The 25,131-nt window shown below is 38.9% G+C and overlaps 1 protein-coding gene across 1 annotated transcript in view; it reads right to left on the minus strand.

Moving 5' to 3' along the window:
• thsd7bb (thrombospondin, type I, domain containing 7Bb) overlaps positions 1 to 20,271 on the minus strand; it is a 112,817-nt gene extending 92,546 nt beyond the window's left edge. Inside the window, exon 1 of the mRNA XM_060863954.1 lies at positions 20,095 to 20,271. The gene's annotated coding sequence lies outside the window, so the exon portion shown is untranslated. The remainder of the gene's footprint in view (positions 1 to 20,094) is intronic.
• Positions 20,272 to 25,131: the final 4,860 nt, after the last annotated feature.

Below are 25,131 nucleotides of genomic sequence, written 5' to 3' on the forward strand. Positions count from 1 at the left end.
AAATTTCTGGCTGCGCCCGAGTCGATAAGTGCAAAAAGTTCCACACTCTCTCCTCGAATCTTAAGCCGCACGCTGATTTGAGCGCAGCTTGGTGATTATGGGATAATGGAACTCTGACTCACTGGGTTATTTCGCCCTTGCGGAGGTATGGCGCTCCTCCGCGCTCCTCCGCGCTCTCCCCAGTGGCGGAGTGGTCAAAGGCCGCGCGGAACTGAGCGAGGAAGTTCTCGAACGTGGGGAAAGCGTTCTCTCTCCACACCGCGGTGGCCCAGTCCAATGCCTTGCCAGAGAGCAGGGAATAGACGAATGCGATACGGCTGTTCTCCGTGGGATACAGGGCCGGTTGTTGCGCCACGAAAAGCGAACACTTCATAAGAAAACCCCGACAGCCTCCAGGATCGCCGTTAAACTTCTCCGGGAAGGCGAGACGGTGAGCTGCTGGGCTTGACTGGTGAGTTGTGTTGCAAGCTGAGCGACAGCTGCTGGATCTTTGGCTGGCGAGGTCTCCTGTAAGAAGGAGGCATACGGCTGGGGATCCATTTGCAGCAATTTCTTAAATACACACAAAGAAGTCAGACAGGCAGAGATCAGGATGGGCAAAAACACTAGTATCAGAGTACAGGCAAAAATCGGAATCGAGAACAGGCAAAAAGGTCGGGGCAGGCAGCAAACAATCAGAAAATTCAGAATCAGGAAACAGAGTTGCAACGGGAAATCAGAATACAGGAAAACGCTCAGAATGACAGTACAAAGACAAGTCGAGACCTCGCACTGGTAAGAAGTTCAAGTGTGGTTAAATAGAGAGTGGAGATGAGGATCAGGTGGTGGTGGTAATCAGAGTGACGGATGGTTGATGGGAAGTGCAGTCCAGAAGCGCGCTAATACTCCGGGGACGCGTCTCTATGGTGACGCTCGGACGGCGGCTCGTTGCTCGTGACACATGCATTTATTTATTACATTATATTTAAGCACTTTTTTTACTCTCTTTCAAATAAATTCTTGCCAAATTTCAATGTTGGTGTTATTATGAGTCCACCACTGACAGATCCAGAGTTTTCTGGTTGTTCTTTGTTGTTGAGGAAGAGTCTACAAGAGACTCTGACTATCATAAGAAATCTCTGAATGGGGTAGAGAAAGTGCTGATTCAGATAAAATAAATCTCTTTTTCTGCTCTTTTTACAAGATGATTTATCAGTTACAGGAAAAAAATCCATCTGAAGTAAAATTAACTCAAGAGTCAAATGTTACCTAGAATGTCATGCAGTCTAAAGCTTTTAGTACGAATGTGTGTGAATGTCTGAACAGAACAAAAAACATTTCAACAGATACAAAGTTCCAGAAAAGCTATTTTTCTTTGTAATCCCATGCACATGTTGATCACCTGTAAAATGCAAAGGGTTTTATTGACACAGCTTATTTACATTTAGTGACGCCCCCAAAACTCCGTATAAGGTCAAAACTATGAGCCTGAATTGAACTCTAATGGTAAAATCGGAAAGACAGAAGTGGAGGTTATTTTGAGTCACATTTTTGCCACGTGAATATTTACTAATATACATTTATAATATTTATAAGAATTAATATGTACCAAATTGTAAAGCATTTATTTCTAGCTTATTGTTATACACAAACAGACTGGACCTCACTCCCTTGATTAGTTCTATTTAATTTTTTTTTTAATTATTGATTTGTGTTTGTTTGCTTCTTTATTTTTCATATTGTTTAATTGATGTTAATAATATGAAACAACTGATTTAGCTAAACATTCTTGATAGTAGTGATGTAGTTTACATTTACAGTTACATTTACAGCATTTGGCAGACTCTCTTATCCAGAGTGATGTACATCCTGTACTGTAAGTGCTTAAACCTCACATAGAATACATTAATGCTGGCTCACTAGGTTACATACTTAAGATACCATGAGTTTAAAACATTGTTCAAAGTTACAATGAAAAAGTTTCAACATTTTTTTTTTTTTGTTGTTTTTTTTTTTTAAGAAGTGCTAGTTTAAGTGTTTCCTGAATAAGTAGGTCTTCAACCGCCATTCGAAAATAGCCAGTGATTCAGCTGTCCAGACCCCTAGGGGAAGTTCATTCCACCACCTTGCTTTGCTTTATATTGGGCTTTGAGGTAAGAGGGAGCTGGTCCGTTTTTGGCTTTGTAGACCAGCGTCAGTGTTTTGAATCTGATGCGTGCAGCTACCGGAAGCCAGTGGAGGGATCGAAGCAGCGGGGTTGTATGCGAGAACTTGCGGGGCATGTGGTAGCCTAGATTTAAGGTGTTGGGCTTCCAATCGGAAGGTTGTGAGTTCAATCCCAGGTCCACCAAGCTGCCACTGTTGGGCCCCTGAGAAAGGCTCTTAACCCTCAATTGCTCAGCTGTATATAAAAATGAGATAATGTAATGTAACTCTGGATAAGGGTGTCTGCGAAATGATGTAAATGTAAACTTAGGCAGGTTGAAAGCAAGCCATGCAGCTGCATTTTGGATCGTTTGCAGAGGACGAATTGCAGTTGCAGTAATCCAGTCTTGAAATGACGAGAGACTGAACAAGTACAGACTGAACGAGCAGCCTGTGTGGACAAAAATGGATGAATCCTTCTAATGTTGTAGAGAAGAAACCGACATGAGCGAGTCACATTAGCAACATGAGAGGAAAAGGACAGTTGATTGTCCATGGTTACCCCAAGGTTGCGAGCTGTGGCTGAAGGGGAGAGCAGATCGATGTGCAAGGATATAGCAAGATCATGACCTGGGGATGGATCACCCTGGATAAACATCAGTTTAGTTTTGCTAGGATTGAGTTTTAACTGATGAGCCGTCATCCATGATGATATTTCTGCCAGACATGCTGAGATCCGATCAGAAGCTGTGGTATCTGAGGGTGGGAAAGAGAAGATAAGTTGTGTATTATCAGCATAGCAGTGGTAAGAGAACCCGTGTGAGGAAACAGCTTCACTAAGAGAGTGAGTATACAGGGAGAAAAGAAGAGGACCAAGTACTGAGCCCTGTGGAACACCAGTGGAGAGTCTGCGTGGAGTAAATATCACTCCCCTCTCCCATTCCCAAGCCAATCTGCAAATCCCAAGACTCCTGAGGGTGGACAAGAGAGTCTTGTGGTTGACCGTATCAAACGCTGCTGAAAGGTCGAGGAGGATAAGGACGGATGACAGTTTGGCTGATCTAGTGGCATGTAGTGTCTTAGAGACGTCCAAAACGGCAGACTCTGTGGAATGAGCTGCTTTAAAGCCAGACTGGTTGGGATTTTGGAGCTTGTTCTGTTAAGGTCCTGCAGATTTCCTCAATCTTCTCATGGTAGAAAGAAGCAAAGTCTTCTGCAGGCAGGGAGGATGAAGAAGGTGGAGCTGGAGAGGGGGGGTGAGTATGTTGATGTTGTGGAGCTTCCGCGGGTCCTGTGACAAAGCTTCAAGCTTTTCCGTGTAGAAGGAAGTCTTAGCAGAAGTCACATCTGAGGAGAATTTGGCCAGGAGTGTACAGTAAGAATCAAGATCTCCATCAAGTTGTGATTTCTTCCACTTTCTCTCTGATGATCTTAGCTTTCTTTGATTGTTGCGCAACACATCTGAAAGCCAAGGAGCAGAACAAGAAGTTTTCTTGGGTTTAGTGGACAGAGGGCAGAGAAAATCCATAGTTGAGGAAAGAGATGAGAGGAAAGTATCTGTGGTTGAGTCCAAGGGTAGTTAGGAAAAAGGCTCAGTATCAGGAAGAGAAGAAAGAGTGCCAGAAGCTACAGAAGAAGGTGAGACAGAGTGAAGTTTGCAGCAGGTAAGAGCGAGGGGGTGAGAGGTAGTTTTAAGTAGAATAGGGACAGTGATGGTGAAGGACACCAGGTGATGATCAGAGATGTGTAGTGGGGTTACTGTAGTACTAGAGAAGGACAGGTGAGAACCAGGTCCAGGGCATTTCCTCCTTTGTATGTGGGGATGTAGCTGTTGAGTGTCAAAGCGAATGAGTCGAGAAGAGTCAGGAGAAGAGTCAAGAGGATTGAAGCTTGTCAGAGGGGAGGTTGAAATCACCAAGCACTGTCAGAGGAGAGCTATCGGAAGGGAAAGCAGTGTGTCCATTTCTTCCAGGAATTTTCCTAGGGGACCAGGAGGGCGGTATACAACAATGATTACAAGGTTGATTGGAGATGTAACTGAAATGGCATGGAATTCAAAACAGGAGATAGTTAAATGAGACAAGAGTAGAGGTGTAAAGCATCAATTCTTTGACAACAAACTGTAGTGGAGAACCTATGATTTTAATGAGTAAGCCCTGCACACAATTCACACCTTAAGGGAGACTGAAACTACTTCTGATCAGTCAGCTGAGAGAAAAACTAAGCAAATACCAACACAGATCAACAATGGTATAGAATATAACAAAATTCAAATCACACTAACTCACACAAAGTGAGTTAAGCAGGCAGTACACAAAAGTCAGGAACCTACTTTACCAGAAAACAATATATTCAAATGAAGAGAGTTAAAGCACACAGTGAGGTAGTACACAGTGATGTAGTAATGTAGATAATCAAAGAAGTCTCTCTGGAGTCTCATGTAAATGTAATAAAGAAATAAGAAACTTAAACTCTACAGTATATTACTGTATACGCATAAAAGTGCTGTTGAAGTCGATCCAGTTATCCAAAGTACATGTATAAATCATATAATTCATTTTCACACCAGAAGAACACAAACATTTTTTTCTCGAATGTCCGATAACAAATTTCTCATCCAGCTAGAATACTGATGTCTTTGTTCTTTTCAGATTTGTTTAATTACTGATACTTACTGTAGTACACTCTTTTAGTAAGTCTTTGTTGTTTCACTTCTCTTTGAAGAATCCTTCCCTCAGCCAATCCTTCCAAATACACAAACACTTCTAACACATGATCCATGTCTCCCTACAGCACTAATGTGTGACCTTAGGCCTAAAAAAACCCCAGGGATTCACATCAGTACCTAATAAGTCACATGTACTGACAAGACATTGTAATAAACACTGCTGTTATTTGAAGCGATTCACAGAAACACTATTGAGCCTCTTTGCTTTATGCGACGTCTCCAGCAGACGCCGAGGGCTTAAATTATACAGATAACCTAATAACTATGTTTTGTAGTTTATTGTGTGTGTTCTCTCCTTTAAACTGTCTAATAGTTATGTTTATATAACTCTGCTGTGTTCTCATGCAGAACTGCACTCCAAAAAGGAACAGTTCTACATTGAACCTGAAATATTTCACATGCTACATATATGGATGGAACTCCAAAATAGTTCTTTATATTGAATAACTAGATCTAAAGCACTTGTTATTATTATTATTAATATTATTATTATTATTATTATATACAATTTATTTAAATAAATACAACATAGTGGTTTGAAAACATTTTATAGATTATTTCTAAAAGCAAAATTTTTTGCTTTTTTTTATTTAATCTTTTAAAACATCTTGCAGCAATAAAGCAATAATGTAATGTTGCTGATTACAGCCTTCGAATTCTGTGAATTTAATATAAAGGTTTATTAGCTTCTGTGTGTGAGAAAAGATTCTATATCGAACTTTATTATACATGTACGTATATAAACTTTAGTCAGAAGGTAAAACATTAATATGTATTATGTAGAAGTGCCTCTTATGGATGTTAATATAACAGAACACAGCTGATAATATACAAATTAAATAATAGTGTTGTTGTGCTCCACTGTAATACATTTCATAAACTCATTATTGCTGTTTGCCAAACATAACATCAAATAAATGCATCTGTTAGTTAAATCACATTAGCTACCAGTTGCTACAAGATTTTAACCAGTCGTTATCATGCAAATCTCCCTTATCTGGTTGAAACATAACAACCAGCTAATTCCAGCTAAGTGATACGGATGTAACAGTTAATTAAGTAACATGGGAGGTTTACTTCAGATCTGTTAGCTCTGGGTTTATATGCTTTTTTAAAAAAACTTTCTGATAACATTCTATTGTATTCCTGCAATAATAACAATAACAAAGTATATTAAACAACACGTGCAATAACAGAAATCTGATAAATGTGCAATATGTGTGTTAGTCGTGGTCTCTTTTTTCTTCTTTGTATTTATACATTGTGTTGTGTATATACTGTATACTATATATTAAGTCTTTATTTTTTATATATTTGCATTTCTTTTTCTTTGCTGCTGTAACAGAGAAATTTCCCCATTGTGGGATGAATAAAGGTATATCTTATCTTATCTTATCTTATCTTATCTTATCTTATCTTATATGTTAATCTCCTTCAGCACAACTGTCAGGAGCATATTTATTTCCTTCACTTATTATTATTATTTTTTGATTGACATTAGATTGTGCCTTAAATAATTCAGTGATAAGTTCTGAATATAAAAATCAGGTCTACTCTGATTGGCGTCCATGTGAAAGGCACATATCAGTTTTACAGTTTTCTGTAACTCTGCTCAGTGTAGAATACAACCTCATGCCACTGTAATTTATTAAATATTTGATTTAAGATGCTAGAAATGCAGACAATTTTTACGAATTTCTGGATGACTATAATTGTTCTACTCTTGGGTAAAACATATAGCTTGGTAAGACTTGGTAGAGTTAATAAAGCTATAGAACACCTACATAAGGCCATTAGCAAAGGATTATTCCATTAGGCACGAGCTATAAATTCATATGTTGTCAAAAGTTGTTAGAACACTGATGTCCAGAAATATAACTGTGTTCTGATTATTATTAGTAATATTTAAATTTTGTTATCTCTTAAGCTCAGTCTCTTGATCCAGATGTTAATGTCTCTAAAATATCTCTGTCTTTTTTCAGTTAATTTAATGTCCTGTTGTTTATGTCTTTGTTTTAGTTTATTTTCTGTCCTAATGTCTTCATGTGGTTTGGGTCGTTTGTTATATTAACTCCAAGCCTTAATTTCCTGTGTTTCTTCTTCTTTGTTTCTAGCCTGATAACAATAATGGCACATAACAAAGCACTAACACATTAATAATAGTGGGATGAATAATAATAATAATAGCATCAGGACACCCTAGGTCGGAGGTCGATGATCGACTTTGTGGTTGTTTCATCTGACCTCCGGCCATATGTCTTGGACAGTCGGGTAAAGAGAGGGGCGGAGCTGTCAACTGATCACCACCTGGTGGTGAGTTGGATCCGATGGCCGGGGAGGAGGTTGGACAGACTTGGCAGACCCAAACGTACTGTGAGGGTCCGCTGGGAACGTTTGGCAGAGTCTCCGGTCAGAGAGATCTTCAACTCCCACCTCCGGCAGAGCTTCAACCAGATCCCGAGGGAGGTTGGAGACATTGAGTCTGAGTGGACCATGTTCTCCACCTCCATTGTCGACGCGGCCGTGTGGAGCTGTGGCTATAAGGTCTCCGGTGCCTGTCTTGGCGGCATTCCCCGAACCCGGTGGTGGACACCGGAAGTAAGGGATGCCGTCAAGCTGAAGAAGGAGTCCTATGGAGCCTGGTTGGCTCGGGGGACTCCGGAGGCAGCTGATAGGTACCAGCGGGCCAAGCGAGCTTCAGCACGGGTGGTTGCAGAGGCAAAAACTTGGGTCTGGGAGGAGTTTGGTGAGGCCATGGAGAAGGACTATCAGTTGGCCTCGAAGAAATTCTGGCAAACCGTCCGGCGCCTCAGGAGGGGGGAGCAGTGCCCTGCTCACACTGTTTACAGTGGGAGTGGGAATCTGCTGACTTTGACTGGGGACATTCTCGGACGGTGGAAGGAGTACTTCGAGGATCTCCTCAACCCCACCGACATGTCTTCAACTGAGGAAGCAGAGGCAGAGGGCTCAGTTGAAGACTCATCGATCCCCCAAGCTGAGGTCACTGAGGTGGTTGAGAAGCTCCTCAGTGGCAAGGCACCGGGGGTGGATGAGATCCCCCCTGAGTACCTCAAGTCTCTGGATGTTGTGGGGCTGTCTTGGTTGACACGCCTCTGCAACATCGCGTGGCGGCTGGGGACAGTGCCTCTGGACTGGCAGACTGGGGTAATGGTCCCTCTGTTTAAGAAGGGGGACCGGAGGGTGTGTTCCAACTATAGGGGGATCACACTCCTCAGCCTCCCCGGAAAAGTCTATGCCAGGGTACTGGAGAGGAGAATTCGGCCGATAGTCGAACCTCCGATTCAGGAGGAACAATGCGGGTTTCGTCCCGGTCGTGGAACACTGGACCATCTCTATACCCTCACCAGGTTGCTGGAGGGTTCATGGGAGTTTGCCCAACCAGTCCACATGTGCTTTGTGGATTTGGAGAAGGCATTCAACTGTGTCCCTCGTGGTGATCTGTGGGGGGTGCTATGGGAGTATGGGGTCCGGGGCCCTCTGCTAAGGGCTGTCCGGTCCCTATATGACCGGAGCAGGAGTTTGGTTCGCATTGCCGGCAGTAAGTCAGACTTGTTCCCGGTGCATGTTGGACTCCCGCAGGGCTGCCCTTTGTCACCGGTCCTGTTCATTATTTATATGTATGATTTTATATTTATAATTTCTATTTAGGACCTTCAGCGTGCACTGGAATGGTTTGCAGCCGAGTGTGAAGCGGCGGGGATGAGAATCAGCACCTCCAAGTCCGAGGCCATGGTTCTCAGCCGGAAAAGGGTGGCTTGTCCCCTTCAGGTTGGTGGAGAGCTCCTGCCTCAAGTGGAGGAGTTTAAGTATCTTGGGGTCTTGTTCACGAGTGAGGGAAGGATGGAGCGGGAGATCGATAGGCGGATCGGTGTATCTTCTGCAGTGATGCAGTCGATATACCGGTCTGTTGTGGTGAAGAAAGAGCTGAGCCGCAAGGCAAAGCTCTCTATTTACCAGTCGATCTACGTTCCTACCCTCACCTATGATCATGAGCTTTGGGTCATGACCGAAAGTGAAAGAAGGTGGCTTGGGCATCTGTTCCGGATGTCTCCTGGATGCCTCCCTGGGGAGGTGTTCCGGGCATGTCCAACCGGGAGGAGGCCCCGGGGAAGACCTAGGACACGCTGGAGGGACTATGTCTCTTGGCTGGCCTGGGAATGCCTCGGTATTCCCCCGGAGGAGCTGGAGGAAGTGTCTGGGGAGAGGGAAGTCTGGGTGTCCCTGCTCAGACTGCTGCCCCGGATAAGCGGTAGAAGATGAATGAATGAATGAATGAATGAATAATAATGATGGATGTTGCCATGAGCATCAGGTGCAGTGTTTTAAAATGTTTTCTAAGTAACTTCTTCATTCTTCACGTGTGTGTGTGTCTGTGTGTGTGTTTGTGTGTCTGTGTGTGTTTGTATGTCTGTGTGTGTGTGTCTGAGTGTGTCTGTGTGTTTGTGTGTCTGTGTGTGTGTGTGCATGTGATTCTTTTGGAATACACAGAGCTGCTATGAAGAACAACACCACAACATTCATACTATTTTTGTTGTAAGTATTTTGACTACAATAGTATAATTGAGCATCAACAATAATCTCAGGAAAGCAGATCCTGAGAGCTGGTGTCTGTGTCTGTGTGTGTGTGTGTGTGTGTGTGATCCTGAGAGCTGGTGTCTGTGATCTGTCTCAGGAAACACAGATCAAAACAAACACAATGAAAAACATTTTCTCGACACTGACCAGTTATCTTGTTACATGTGTCAGTCTCTATTTAGTTCTTTAAATATTCATATCTATATTTGTATCTCCATTTATATTTAAAAACAGTTTTTTTATTATTCACTAATTTTATTATAATTCTTTTGAGCTTCAATAGTTGCTCAGTTACATAATAGAGATACAGAGTGTTTTTTGCAGCATGGTGAAATCTTCTTGTTGTTTCCTTTAGGCAGAGAAATATGTTAGGTTTTTAAAAAAATCATATTTGTTTGTTCTTTTTCCAAATAATGTATTCATGTATGGTTAGATTTCTATTAAACATGCACCACACACACGAGAAATGTATGAGAAGCACTTATTATTTAGATGAATAAAAAGTGGAATTAATTTACTCTGTACTTTCACATTACTCATGCTGTGTAGATTTATCAAGTGTCTTCAAAACAAACAAATTGGTTGTTGATTGGTTTTTCTTTCATCTCGTGTGGAGCCTGCGGCCAAAAAGACTTTAACAGCAAAGAAGATTTAGATGTTTCCGCCTTTCATGTGGCTCTTAGAAGTGACAGAAAGTGAGAATTTTATGTTATTTTGTGATATGATATTAGTTACAAAAAGACTTAGGAAGAGTTGGAAAGGTCTATTCTTTGGCACATCAGAGACAAGACAGACTTTGTTGAATTTAGTGCAGATTATTTGGATTAAACAATGTTTATGAATACAAATCCAGTTTATTGAATAAAAGATGCACTGTTGTTGTTCTTGTTGTTGTTGTTCTTGTTGGTGTTGTTTTTTGAGACTATACATTCTCATCGATTTAAGAATCAAAATTCAAGATTTGATTTATTTACACACTGAGATATATACGGTATTCAACTTACAGTAAAACGAGAACCCGGCCTACAAGTCCGTAAACTGCGCATACTGAATACATAACAATTTAACTAGATTTGTAAAGTTAGTTGTGACAAACTTTGATGTTGACTTGTCGAAGAAAGTATTCCCAAATGCTATGGAACCAATACTTTTGGAGAGGAGTGGATACGAGCATTTGACGTCATCTGAATACCTGTGACACAATTCCCCTCATTGTGCTGAGTGTTTTGATATGTCAATGTTGTGGAAAGCTTTTTGATTTTGCATAAATTGGGGGCGGGGCTGCGGAAAAACCAAAATGTCAGTCAGTACACCAACTTAAACCTTTGTCCAGAGTATCACTCCAAAGAAGCTGGCCCAGTTTGGTGTAGATAGATCAAAAGCTTGCCGAGTTATAAATCTCAAAAATCTATAATGTGCGTCTATGGCAAAAAAGGCCATGTGGCTCTAGAAGGAGTTATTCTTGATACATTTTTGTCAGAGGAATAAGTAAAACAGAACTAAAAAATACCAAATGAATTAAAAAAATCTAAATTGAAAATATTTCTGCATGGATATGTAAAAAATAATGTAGTTATTCTATGTGCAGTAACAGTACAGTTTTGTCAGTGAAGTGAAGAGTGACAGAGAGTCTTAATGAGTCTTAATGAGTCTTAATAGGATCTGAATGGTGGACATGTCTGTGTTGAGGTGTCTGATCCTCCTGAGCCTCTCAGATTTAGCCCTTAGACTACTAAAGAACAGTGTTACCAGGGTGGATGGAGTACTTAATGAGTTTAGTAGCCCTGGTTCCACATCTTCAGGTGATGATGATATACAGAGACGAGAGAACAGACCTGAAGATACACTCAGATAGATGCAGCTCTCTCTACAGAGATGTGTATTTCTGGGTTGTTCAGATTCTCTACCAAGACAATCACTGAGTTAGTAAACTTTCAGTAACCCCAGGATAAAATGTTTCCGGCTGTGCTGAGCCCAGGTTACATCCTCAGTGATGTGTCCTTCAATGTACCTGAAGCTGCATAGTCTCTCCACAGGGAACCCGGCAATCAACACGACAACCGGTGGCTTGTTATTGTTATACAGCTTACAGGAGAAAGAAAGACTTTGTTTATTGATTTGAACATGTGGTGATTTGCACAGTCCACATTTCATGTTCCTGTCAATGAACAAGGTCTTTCTTCGTCCTGTGAATATTTACATAACCGCCTTGTAAGGATTGTGCTGCTTTACCTATGACTAGGATAAAAGTGTTTTATAAGTAAAGTATAAGTAATTTACTCAAGTGATGAGGAACTTTCAGAGTCGGAAATGACAGACAGTGCTGGTGTTTTTACCTCTGAGTTTCTAACACAAATAATAAAGGAATGTATTATATACTATACTACTGCACTACACTACACTGCACTATACTACACTACACTTTACTACACTACACTATACTATACAATACTACACTGCACTATACTATACTATACTATACTGTACAATACTACACTGCACTATACTATACTACACTGTACTGCACTATAGTATACTATACAATACTACACTGCCCTAGACTATACTATACTGTACTATACTATACTACACTATACAATACTACATGACACTACTCTATACTACACTATACTATACTATACTATACTATACTATACTTTGCTATACAGGTCATTCACATAATCTATGGCTAATAATAAAGATATAAATAACATGTTGTTGTTATATGTTAGAAATCATTTATTTACACATATATGGAAAAATCATCTGTGTTGCTGCTTTGTAAAGGTCAGTAAGTTTCCCACCCTGAAGGTTAGTTCCTCTTTATACAGTATATAAAAGGTATTTCAGCTCCCTCAACACTCGTACTTCCTCTATATTTACAGTCAGGCTATGCCCACTCAGGTTTAAATCTTTAGGTTTAAATCCAAATACAGGTACAGTTATAAATATTCGGAGCACTAAACAGAGAGAGACCCACGTAGTGACGTTGTGTAGACATACAGTAATGTCCACATGGTCACAGGGTCTAAAACTATAACTCTTATTAACACAAACCTTTTTATCTCAGCGGAAATGTATTTATTCTGCATTCAGTTTTTTTTTTCTAATGTGAAGCTGTCTAATGTTAAATTAATAATCAGTGATAGACAATTTCACTATTAACAATTTACTGTGAGCTCATTGAGGACTGATCATCTGAAAGAATGTGACATGAGCAATGGCAACCGTTGGTGACTAGATGTGGGCATGGCCAGCTACGTGACAAAGCTGAGAAAACGTTAGGCAAATAGTTACTGAGACTACACTGAGGCAAATTTGGAGTGATATGGTGTTTAGTGAAGACAGTATGTTTGCACATAATCCGTAGTAAAGAGCACACACTGCTCCTCTTTGTCTCTTTATATGAAATATGATGAGATACACACTGCTGAATTTTATACACAAACAACAAATCTCCCTCCAAAATGTTTTATTTCAGCAGCAAGTGAATTCATTTAGAATACAAGTCGAATCACGAGCCACTAATAACCATTACTATGACAAGCAACAGTAGGAACTACTTCACAGTACAGTGGGGAATTCTTTACATCCTGCACCCATGGTATACTGTATGATCTTTATTCCTCATTTAATTAGCTAATTCTAATTGAACTTACTCTCTTTCCCATCTCAGAATGTTAGAGTATATGTAGTATGAATCAAATAATATATTATGTATAATAGGAAAATATAAAGTTTTTTATTATATATTTTCTAATTATTTTCCACATTCCTATGACTAGTGACTTGACAACAATTTAATAATTTTTCTGTTTAGGTATAAATTATGTGGACAAAAAAGAGAAAGAATGATAGAGGAATAAAATGATGGGAAAATCTTTAGTTTGTATGTGTAATTTGTACACATATTTTGTGTTGAGAGAATATAAAAAGGAAATGATGTAACTCAATCCACCCATATACCTATCGATCTCATCATGCCCTGATGTTGTTTTATAGTAGGGAGGCTGGTGGCAGTGCTGCCTGTCTGGACATTACAGCTTCTCGTCTTGGTCTTCTGAAGGAGATTTCAGTGAACCTGAATAATCCTGTGGCATCTGAAAGATCTCTTGTTGCACCAGATATAATTATGTACATCATTACTGCTATGTCTGAAAAAATTATTATTAAGGCTGTGGGTTTGTTCCATTACGGCTGTATATGAGTTCAATATACAACATTTCATCCATCCAGTGTATTTAAAATGTAGATGCAGCTCTTTTATAATTAAATGTAGAACTGGCACTGGGTGTGTGACAAAGTGTGAGTGTGTGTTTTGGCTAGTGCTTAAGCCCCACAGGCAAGACTTCATAATGAGGCTAATTAGCAGATTAAAAGATATGCTCTAGACAAGCTCTTGTGAACAGCAATGAAAGCTAGCGATACACACAGTAATACACACAGCCTTCTTTCTCTTGTTTTCTTAGCCTATGGGTCATAAGTGTATATTTGGTTTTACACAAATTTGGTTGCAACTATGCTTAACGGTTGCCATTTTTTTAAATTAAAAGGTAAAAAGGGATGAAAAAGAAGTGAGTAAAGGACTGAATACATGAGTGTCTTCATCAACACATCATCATCTTTACATAATTTAATTAGAATGATTTTATGTGGTTTGTACAGACTGTGAAGCTAAAGTAAGGAACTTTAGGATCATGAAGTCTGCAGATCGTGCATAAAAAGAGAAAAACACAGCTGTCAGGATTTTGTTTTTGTTTATGTTCTGTGTCACGTGTCTGTCCTGCCCTTGTTTATTCCTCCACGCCACATTTGTTCCTGATGTGTTAATTGTTATGAGTATTTAGCCGTGTTGCGTTGCCGATGGCAGCACGGAATCCTTGTCATTATTCGTCGTCCTTTGTCATGTTTCTGTTTTGTGTATTTAAGTTATTAAACCTTTTTATTTGAGCTATCCTGCGTTTGGGTCTGTTTTTATCCCCACATCGCTGACAACAGCACCATTTCTTGATTCTGTGTACAGTTGTTGATACATGCAGTGTTTTGTACGATATGTGCTTGTTTTGTTAAATCTTTTCTCCTGTTCTCAATAGACGTTGCACGACCTCTTCTGCTCCTGATATGAATAATACATAATCCGATTGCAGACATTAAGACTTTCCCCATAGGACTTAACCAGTCACACCCTCAATACAACCCTGAAATATTCGTGTGTGTTTCAGTTGTGTTAATGAACCAGTATTTACATATATCTAGCACAAATTCTTCTACAGTCTTTGTCAATGGTGTAAAAGTGCCAATACATTATAATAATATTATAGTATATAAGTGGCTCAGATCAGCCAAACCTTTTAACTATTATAATGACTCAGAAGCAGAAATAAACAATACATTATGCAGTAGTTAGTTCTGATTTAATTTGTCGAGTTGTCCCAAGAGTACTACTTTAAACTTTCTAAATTTCTCATTTGAATATCATACTGATTGTCAGATGAAAACGATTTTATCATAAGCACCTTTAACAGGGATGTACAACTCAGTGTGATTTAGCTGTTAAGAAATCTGTGAACTATAAAGTGAGTGTGGCTTTTTCCAGAACGATTTTCACCAGGAGATAAAAAAAAATAATGTTTTGACCAATACTTCACTTGCTTAATGTTAATTTTGTTGTATTTTTTTTGTTGGACACAGTTAGACACAGTTGGACACAGATTAACACAGTTGGACACAGATTAACACAGGTGTACACAGATTGACACAGATTAACACAGGTGTACACAGATTGACACAGATTAACACAGGTGTACACAGTTAGACACAGATTGACACAGATTAACACAGCTGTACACAGATTGACACAGATTAACACAGACTGACATGGTTAGACACAGATTAACACAGGTGTACACAGTTAGACACAGGTGGACACAGATTGACACAGACTAACACAGGTGGACACAGACACATTTAGACACAGGTGGATACAGATTGACACAGATTAACACAGTTAGACACAGGTGGACACAGATTGACACAGATTAACACAGGTAGACACAGTTAGACACAGGTGGACACAGATTGACACAGGTGGATTAACACAGGTGGACACACTTACACAGTTGGCTGTGTCTACACTAGGTGTCGCAAAAATCATGCCTAAGATCCAGTCTCTAGCCTAAAAATTCAGGCCCAGAGTTCACATTAATTAGCATTAACAAACAAATTTATTAGGCTTCATTCAGTCAGGAATACAGGAAATTGCATACATAAATCAACATATGTATAAGTAAAATATGGGAAAATGTTTGATTTAGTGATATTGTTCCTAAATTAATGCATGTTTTTATTTTTTTCAAGATTTTAGTGTAATAATACGTACAATAATACATTCATTTTTCACATTAATAGATTATATTTCACTCCTATTGTTCATCATTTTTATACAGTAAAACCTGCTGTTGCACAAACAACTCTGGCCTCATGAACCCATACATGTATAATATAAGTATAATATAGACACATTTGTGTGATAACATGATTTCTTAATGTGAATTGATATTTACATTAACATTACAATTAGATTTTTATTTGTTCATCGGTTTTAGACAAAGAATGAAAAAAATCTATATAACCTTATGAATAATTGCATGTTTGTAGGCATAAATATTTTAATAACAAAATTGGTTTTAGTGGGATTGGCAACAATTTGAATGTTAAAGAGGTCTCCTGAAAGCAACTGGCTCCAGCTCTGCCTGCAGATCTGTATACTGGAATACGATTGGCTCTTCAGGGAAACTTTAATAAAATTCAATCTATTTTCATCCTTATGAGAAAAAGATGAACCAGATTCAAAAGGAAATCTCATCCTCGTCAAGTAACAGTGAGAGTGGGATTATAAATCATTGTAAACTGTCATGTATGGCTGGGACTATTTCCTGCCTGAACACCAGGGGGACATTCCGGCAGGCTTTGTCTGTCTGTCTGCCTGTGTTAGCCCTGCCCTTTCCTTATCTGTTCTGCCTCTGCACACCTGTTCCTTGTGTTTCACTGATTGTCACCCCTATTTATACCGGTTGTCTTGTGTCTGTTTTTTGCTTAGTCCTTGTGCTTGTATTTGTGTTCCTGTTTCTATGTTTTTGTGTTTCTGGTTTCCTAGTGTTTCTAGCCCTTTGTTATTTATTCCCTAAATAAACCCCCTTTTATGTTATTCCTGCACATGTGTGTATTTTATTTGTTAAGACACCCCCGTTCCCTGACAATAAACACTGAGAGTGGAGTTATAAATCATTATAAACACTCAAAGTGGGATTATAAATCATTATAAACACTGAGAGTGGGATTATAAATCATTATAAACACAGAGTGGGATTATAAATCGTTAGAAACACAGAGTGGGATTATAAATTGTTATAAACACAGAGTGGGATTATAAATCGTTATAAACACTGAGAGTGTCAGAAATCACAGGGATAAAAGCAGACACAAATGTAGGGATATGAAATAAAAACAGATTTTATTAACTAAGACACAAAAAAGCCGACAAAAGAATGAGGATTCCACAAAGCTAACCACATCTCGGAGGAAATAAATACACATACTAATAAAACCAATTAAACCTAATGTTCAGGCAGAGAATGTCCAAGCAGAAGTCCTGACAGAGAGTGGGATTATAAATGGTTATAAACAATGGTTGTGGGATTATGAATCATTGTAAACACAGAGTGGGATAATAAATCATTATAAACAATGGGAGTGTATAAATAGTTGTAAACAATTACAGTGGGATTATAAATTGTTATAAACAATTAGAGTGGGTTTATAAATTGTTATAAACAATTAAAGTGGGATTATAAATCGTTATAAACAATGAGAGTGGGATTATGAATCATTTTAAACACTGAGAGTGGGATTATAAATCATTAAAAACACTGAGAGTGGGATTATAAATCATTATAAACAATTAGAGTGAGATTATAAATCATTATGAACACTGAGAGTGGGGTTATAAATCATTATAAACACTGAGAGAGGGATTATGTCATGGACATCTTGAACTATTCCCTGCCTGAACACCAGGGGACATTCTGGCAGGCTTTGTTCATGTTTTGTGTTCACGTGTGATTGAAACACCGATCTTGCTTCTGCAGACCTGTTCCTTGTGTTTTCCTGATTGTTTCCCTTATTCATTCCCTTATTTACCAGTTGTCTTTGTTAGTCTCTGTGTGTGTTGTGGTTTGCTGAGTCCTTATGGTTTTGTGTGTTTTGGTTTGTTGTCATGGCTCCTGGTTTTTGTTTTGTGTTCTGTTATTTCAGTTGCTTTCTGTTTGTAGTTTTTGTTATTGCTCTTAATAAACCCCACTTTATGTTGTCCCTGCATTTGGGTCTAATTCCACTCTGTAAAGACACCCGTTCCCTGACAGAAGGACTCACTGACCCAGCAGGATAGCCTTTAGCCTGGCACCTAACAATTATTGGAGCATCTTTTCTGGACTATTCTTTCTGGAATTTTAGAACCCTTTTTTCTTGACTTCTGGTTTTCTTGGTTTGCTTCTGGGGGCATCCCTCTGCATCTGCTCCTGTTGGGGACGTCCTGTTTTCCTGTGGAGAATGTCACCTCACTTCATGCCCACGGCGGATGTTAAAGGCCTTAATCTTTTTTAAAAAAAAATTTATTTGTGGGCATTTTCCTGCTCCTGTGGGGGAGGTGGCTCTGTTCCAGCGGTTGGTGTTGGAACCCCCATCTATTTGGATGTGAGTCTGACCCCTGCAAGGCTGGGGCTGTTGTGCTGTTTTCATGGCTCGGCTGTGGACATCGCTCTGCCTTTCTGCTTGGCTGTGGATGTCGCTCGCCCCCCTCCGGTTTTGCTGCCATGCTGCTCGCTCCCCCCACGTGCCTCGCCGTGCTGCTCGCTCCCTGATTCTAGCCAGGATCATTGCACCTTTAGACTTTCGGGCATGGTTCTGAGTTGGTGCACCGGGAGCCGTGCCTTTGGGGGGTACTGTCATGGACTGCTTGATCTATTCTCTGCCTGAACACCAGGGGGACATTCTAGCAGGCTGTGTTTGTCTTGTGACATGTATCTTTGTTCACATGTTTGCCCCACCCGATCCTTAATCCGTTCCTGCCTCTGCACACGTTTCTTGTGTATCGCTGATTGTTTTCCCTATGTATACTGTGTGTATGTGTGTGTGTGTGTGAGCGTGTTTGTGTGTGTGTGTGTGTGTGTGCGTGGAGTCCTTGTGTTTTATGTGTGTTTTGGTTTGTCATGTTTCCTGGTTCCTGTTTTTGTGTTCTGTTACTGTATTTCAGTTGCATTCTGTTTGTAGTTTTTATTCCTCTTAATAAACACCCTTTTGTTGTCCCTGCATTTAAGACTAATTCCACTCTGTGAAGACACACTGGCATTATAAATCATTATAAAGACTGACAGTGGGATTATAAATCATTATCAATAATGTCCTTTCTAAAACTGTGGGGTTATGTAAACAGGGGCTTTTGAGTCATTATAGATTTAACTGTAACTCCTTCCTGCCATCAAATGTTCAGTGATCAGCTTGTTGTTGACTAAAACTTTTAGCTCTATGACCATGTTAGAACTTGAAAGAACTCTTCATGGATTCAACAACAACCTCAGAAAAGTAATATTGGTTTAGATTTCAGATTTCTTAGTTTCCTGTTGTAATTGGTCATCTCTTTCACTCATCACTTAATATATTCATCTTACTGAGTTAACTGAATATGAGCATGTCTGTGATTACATTTGACCTACAGCCAAATCACAGCCATGCCGATATTCTGAATAACATCACTCTTGCTTCTGCCATATTGCTTAAATATTTCATTTCCTTCCTCAGAGCTTTTAGAGAATAACATATTTTCACTATTTAGAAGTTGCTTGTTTTTAAAGTCTCATCACCTCAATGAGATAAATGACTCTGCATTAATAGACCAACACTCTCAGAGGATAGGGCGTGAGACACGCTGCCGGAGCCTCAAACCCATTCAACGGGTCTTTCCATTGCTCAGATGGTATCAGACACCTGCTCCAAAGTAAGCAACTGATCAACAACCCTAAAATATGACAGAGACTCAGTTTGGAAATGAATACAAATGCATCATGCCTTGAGTCTGAGACTTGATATAACACACACCTCAATCAACTATTTAACCTGTCCTTAGTTTCAAGTTAATAAATAATTCAAAGTAGGTACTAAATATGCTTCAAGATGACTAATAACCCTGGACATAAGACATGAGTTACTCAGACTGAGCTATAAAAAAGTCAGTACTGTATGTCTTTAATATTCAAATATGATATATTCAATAATATTCATTACAAAATTATTATTGGCATATTATTGATCATGGCTGTAGTTACTTATCTATTTTAAAACGGTGCATTTTACTTTTATTATTACTTTTATTAGCTATTATTTAATATTACATGTAATATTTAACACACGTTATTACACTTGTCCACTGTTCTTCTTATAGTCTAATTATAAACTTCACACATGGAGGAACGCTCAAGAAAAGACCAGCAATACCAGCACAAATACAACAAATCACACACACACTCTCTCACACACACACACACACATACACACACACACACATACACACACACACCGCTTCTCATTCTTACCTGTGCTGTAGCTTTTCCTGGTTCTGTTTTGCTCCTTCAAGACGGTGTGTGAGATGAGAGGAAGAAACAAGGAGGATGGAGAAAAAGATAGAGGCATACAGGGAGAAGGAGTTGAGTGAGGCAGATGGAGATGCGAGTCGAGAAATCAGGCTTGTAGTGAAGACAAGGATCCGTGTGTGTGCGTGTGTGCGTGTGTGTGTCAGTGAGAAGATGCAGAGCGTAGTGGCAGCTTCACTACCAAGCATTCTCTCATTTCTTTCCCACTCACTTTCTCTCCCTCCCTCTCCCTCTCTCCCTCGCGCTTTCTGTCTTCCCCCGCTCAACCCTCCCTCACATCATTTTGAGTAATATAGCACCATTCACACCATGCACTGTAGCCACTTAAAGGCTTTTGTACGCATTGTAATTTTTGTATTATATTACTGTGCACTGTAAGTGAATATAAATCTGATCAACACAAAATAAAGCAAACATATCTACATAGATCCTAAATAATCTACAAGAGTCGTCTGTAATACACTGTAATATTCAGTTGATATCAACAGAGTTCAAATTTGATAGCATTCATGAATAAAGTATAGCTATGGTCCAGAAATTATCCCCCTGCCTCCATTAGCTGCACTTTAGATTTTAAAAAAGACAGAATAACATCTGAATTCTTTGAATACACTCCTAAATCTTTCATGTGTTTTTTTGAACATGAGAGTGACTAATGACACCGAAGAACCAGACACCAAATATTGCATGTGTGATGTAAAAGTTGTATTTTATATGTTACGTTTAATAAGCAGATTTACTCTAAACCAGTAAATTACAACCACAGGGTGGCGGTGTGTTTATTATTTTTCAAACAGAGCATCATCCTGAAATGTTTTATTCCTGTTTTGCAATTTCAGTACTTTGTTTTATCGATGTTATTTATTGATTGATTGATTGATTGATTGATTTCAGAAACTTTATTAATTTTGTCATAAATTAACACTTAAATGTTTTGAATATGCTTGACAAATAAACTTGACTTAAGCTATGTGTCAGAACAATTTGCTAAAACATTTACTGAAAAAGATTAATTGATCGAAACTTAATTCTTGTAATCTGTTATATAGTTATCTTTAATTCTAAAACATTTGTGAGACGAATTAGGTTCCGTTATTACTTGTGTTATTGCAGCTAGAAACAGTAGTGAATAAGACAAAAAGAAAATGTAAGTGAAAAATAGAAAGGCCCAAATCCTCTACTGCAACAAAACTTTATGTTCCAGCTAGAACAAATTTCCTGTTTACATAATTACAGTTTTTCACCATATGAACACAACAATGCTGCTACAAACTGTTTTGCATAGAAAACAAAGCATCCACATTTCACTCAGACCCACACAATTTGCACAATCTTGGATTGGTTGGATTGGTTCATTTTATTTTTATTTTTTCTTTACTTTACAGTTTCATGTAGCTCTTTGTCTTTATGTAGCACCAGAGTCCTGCAGGAACATTTTGAAATACCAGTAACTACAAAAACAATATGTATTACAACACGCACATTAATATAATCCTGTAAGTTGAATGAGTCAGAACTATTATCAGAGCTGCTGTTATCTAAAGATGATCCCACCTTCTGACCAATCAGAATCTATCTACTAACACTGTTGTGTAATCTTGTTCATCCCACAGTGTGTTGAGCTTTTTTAAATACTAGCTCAGCTCTTACAGTAGTCCTGGTTTTAATTTTAAATAATGTCATGCTTCTCTGTAACACGACAAGCTACATGACACCCACACAGCCACATGCCCACCAGCCAGCTCTCCCCATCACACCAGAGCTACCAGCTGGCTAAGGTGAAAGGCTAACACATGCTTAGTGCTTAGTGTTGTGCTGATTTAGAGGGAGGACAGAAAATTATCCCTTCTGGCCAGAGGGCATGGCCATGTTTGCTTTCTTTGACTCCTGACCTTGAGTTTTATTCCGTATACTCATCGCAGTTACCATCATAAAATAGTGAAATAACTCAAAGTGACAAACAGAATCATTATAAAGTATTATAAGAAGAAAAGAAGTCTTTATTTGTCACATGTAGATTACAGCACATAATTTACATAATTCATGTTTACATGTGTCTTTAGCTTTAACCCATATTCTAACACCCAACTCCTTCTTTCAAGAAGAGCAAATCTGTTCAGCACACGGTAACGGCATGCCATTCTTCACCAGCCATTATCAAGCAGCCGAGGCCACATTAACGTTCTTCTGAGACGTGCAGAGCTGCATTATTAAAGCCAGCATGTGAGCCCTAGCAGCTGCCTTACAGGATCACTCTCACTTTCTATTGAACTATGTATCATACACTTCCACACTGAAGGATTACAGGGTGTTGTACAGTAGGATGTTTGCCAGAGGGGAAAAAGCTTCAAATTTCCCTCATGGGACATCTCAGTGGCATTATAAAAATTTCATATAACCCACTCTTCAGATTTCTAATTCCACGTGTCTTTTATAGACATCTAGAGTATGAAAGAAGTAACCTATATTACAAATTAAACAGGATCATCTTGAATGTGGACTTTTTGGGTCGGTTGTGGTGGTGTCATTTTTCCTTCAGTCTAAAAGTCTCAGTGATGAATTCATGCTTTCAAGCCTCATCATGAAGCAATGACCTTGAAGTGAATGAAGGTAGCATGTAGTTTCTTTTTATTTGACAGTATCATTTCATTTCATCTTGTTATGCCCAAGGCAGACAGTAATTTGACTGTTTTTATGACTATGAATATTAATTAAGAGTCTAGACTTTCCTGTCAGTTATATGAATACAGGTTCAATCATCTTGCATGGATATGGGTAAAGCTGCACAGTGTACAGTGTGTCACTCGTCATAATAGTGACTTTATACTAAACATCGAGACCACAGAAACTCCCTGGGATAAACTCCAGGGCCCATATTCATAAAGATTCTAATAATGTTCTTAGAGAGCTCCTAACTTAGCTTAAAAATTTCTAACTATGAACCTTATCTTGAGATTGATTCAGGACCAGAGCAACTCTGAACAAGGAAAATCCAACAACCTTTATCTTAGAGAAGGGGCGGGGCTAAACCTGTTGCTAGGTGACACATTCTTTTGTAGACTGTGATTGGTTGTCCAATAAAAAAATAATAGGGCTTTTAAAATGTGCTCTATTATAAGCCTTCACTTTGTCTCTAGTTAAGATATTTGAGACTATATCGTGTAGGGATTACGATCATATTAGAGATGTTCTAGAATCTGTATTTTATAAAAGTAATAAATGTAATGTAAATTTAAACATTTTAGACACAGAACAGAAATGTTATAGAGACAAATTATATAATTTCTACTAGAGATGTAAGCGTATATGTTATATACGTTATATATAAGTATATGTTATCGCTAATCTGATTGGTCACAAAAAAAATCTCTACATGATCTAAACTGTATCATCTTATTAACTCAATATCATTATTAAATTTTGTATACAATACATTTCTTCTCTTTACTTGATGCTTTATGAATTTATGAACTTTTATCTTTACAAGGATCTTCACTTCAATTTTAAGGAGAAACACCAACCTTTCTAAGAATTTTCTTAGAAATATATCACTCTTTGCCCTAAGAATCTTTATGTATATGCGCCCAGGTTCTCTGAAACCCAGTGCAGGATAAATGGTACAGGACAAGAAGTATGGGTGGATTGATGAATGACCATGGAGTGCTAGATCGAGGTGGATGACTGGTTGCCTACAAGAATGATGCTAAACAGTATGAGAAGCAGCAGCAGCAAGTTAAGGAGTAAAGAACTCTAACCAAAATCATCTACAAAATGTATAGTTGTACACTGTACTGATTACTGTAGCATTGATTCATCCATGTGGTCAGTCATGAGGAGCCAATTTCAGAAACACTGGCCATCAGATGGCCATAGATTGGACACCAGCCACAGCAACACACCATACACACAAACTGTATTCACAATTTGGATCAATTTAGAATAGTCAATCCTCATACTGTTTTTTTCTGTAATGGGAAAGAAACCTGGAGAACCTGAGGGAATCCAATCATGAACATTTACAGAACAGGCTTGACTATAAGAGCTAGAAGGAATCCACTCTACCTGCACCTGTCTAGCACATTAGCCTTATACCTCCATGGCTGGTGCTTTGATTCCCACCTCCTTCCCATGTGTATGAAGTTTGCATGTTCTTCCTGTGCTTCATGGGTTTCTCCCCAAGTCCAAAGACATGCATTATAGGCTGATTGGCATCTATAAATTGTTTATAGTGTGTGATGCCCTGTGATGAATCGGCACCCTTTCCATGAGTCCACTGGGATAGGCTCCAGATTTACTGTGGTCTTGTGTAGAAGGCGTAGTACAGATAATGGATGGATGGATGGATTTCTGTTGTCTTTAAAGGTTTTGCCCTAATCAATGAATAATACATGAATGATACACCATAATAATCAGTTTAAATGCTAACTGTCTGGTAAGGCCAGTGAATAATAAACTGTCTTGCTGTTATCAGGCTTTTAATCATTAAACTCTGTTATAGCTTCAACCTTTCCTTATGTAGAATTTTGTAGTACACTGCCATCCTGTGGTTGTAGTCTGAAAACACTGAACACTTGAACAAGCTTACAAATCCAGTGCAGCAAAGTCTCTGAGTTAGTGGGTTAATAAATGTGTTTTTAGCAGAAAATGTCATTATAAGTACTGTAAATTGTCATGTCAGCTTTTATCATGGCCTCTATTACCCACAGTTCACCATGACCTCAGTCACGGCCAAACCTGACTCACCTGATCACAAACCATCTGCACTCCTACGTCACTGACGTCACTGTCAACACCTTTGTTTCAAAAAGTAATCACTCAGTTCTGTAAGTCTGGGAAGTTACCAAGCCAACTGTTATGAAATATTCTGGCTTTGACATTTGCCTCATGCTTTTGACTACTCATTATCTTAGCCTTTGTTATCCTGTTTGTGCTTCATTTGCACAAACAATGCTTCAGACCATTGTCTGATCTTGACCTGTT

The sequence above is a fragment of the Tachysurus vachellii genome, chromosome 1 (assembly GCF_030014155.1).
Source record: "Tachysurus vachellii isolate PV-2020 chromosome 1, HZAU_Pvac_v1, whole genome shotgun sequence".
NCBI lineage: Eukaryota > Metazoa > Chordata > Actinopteri > Siluriformes > Bagridae > Tachysurus > Tachysurus vachellii.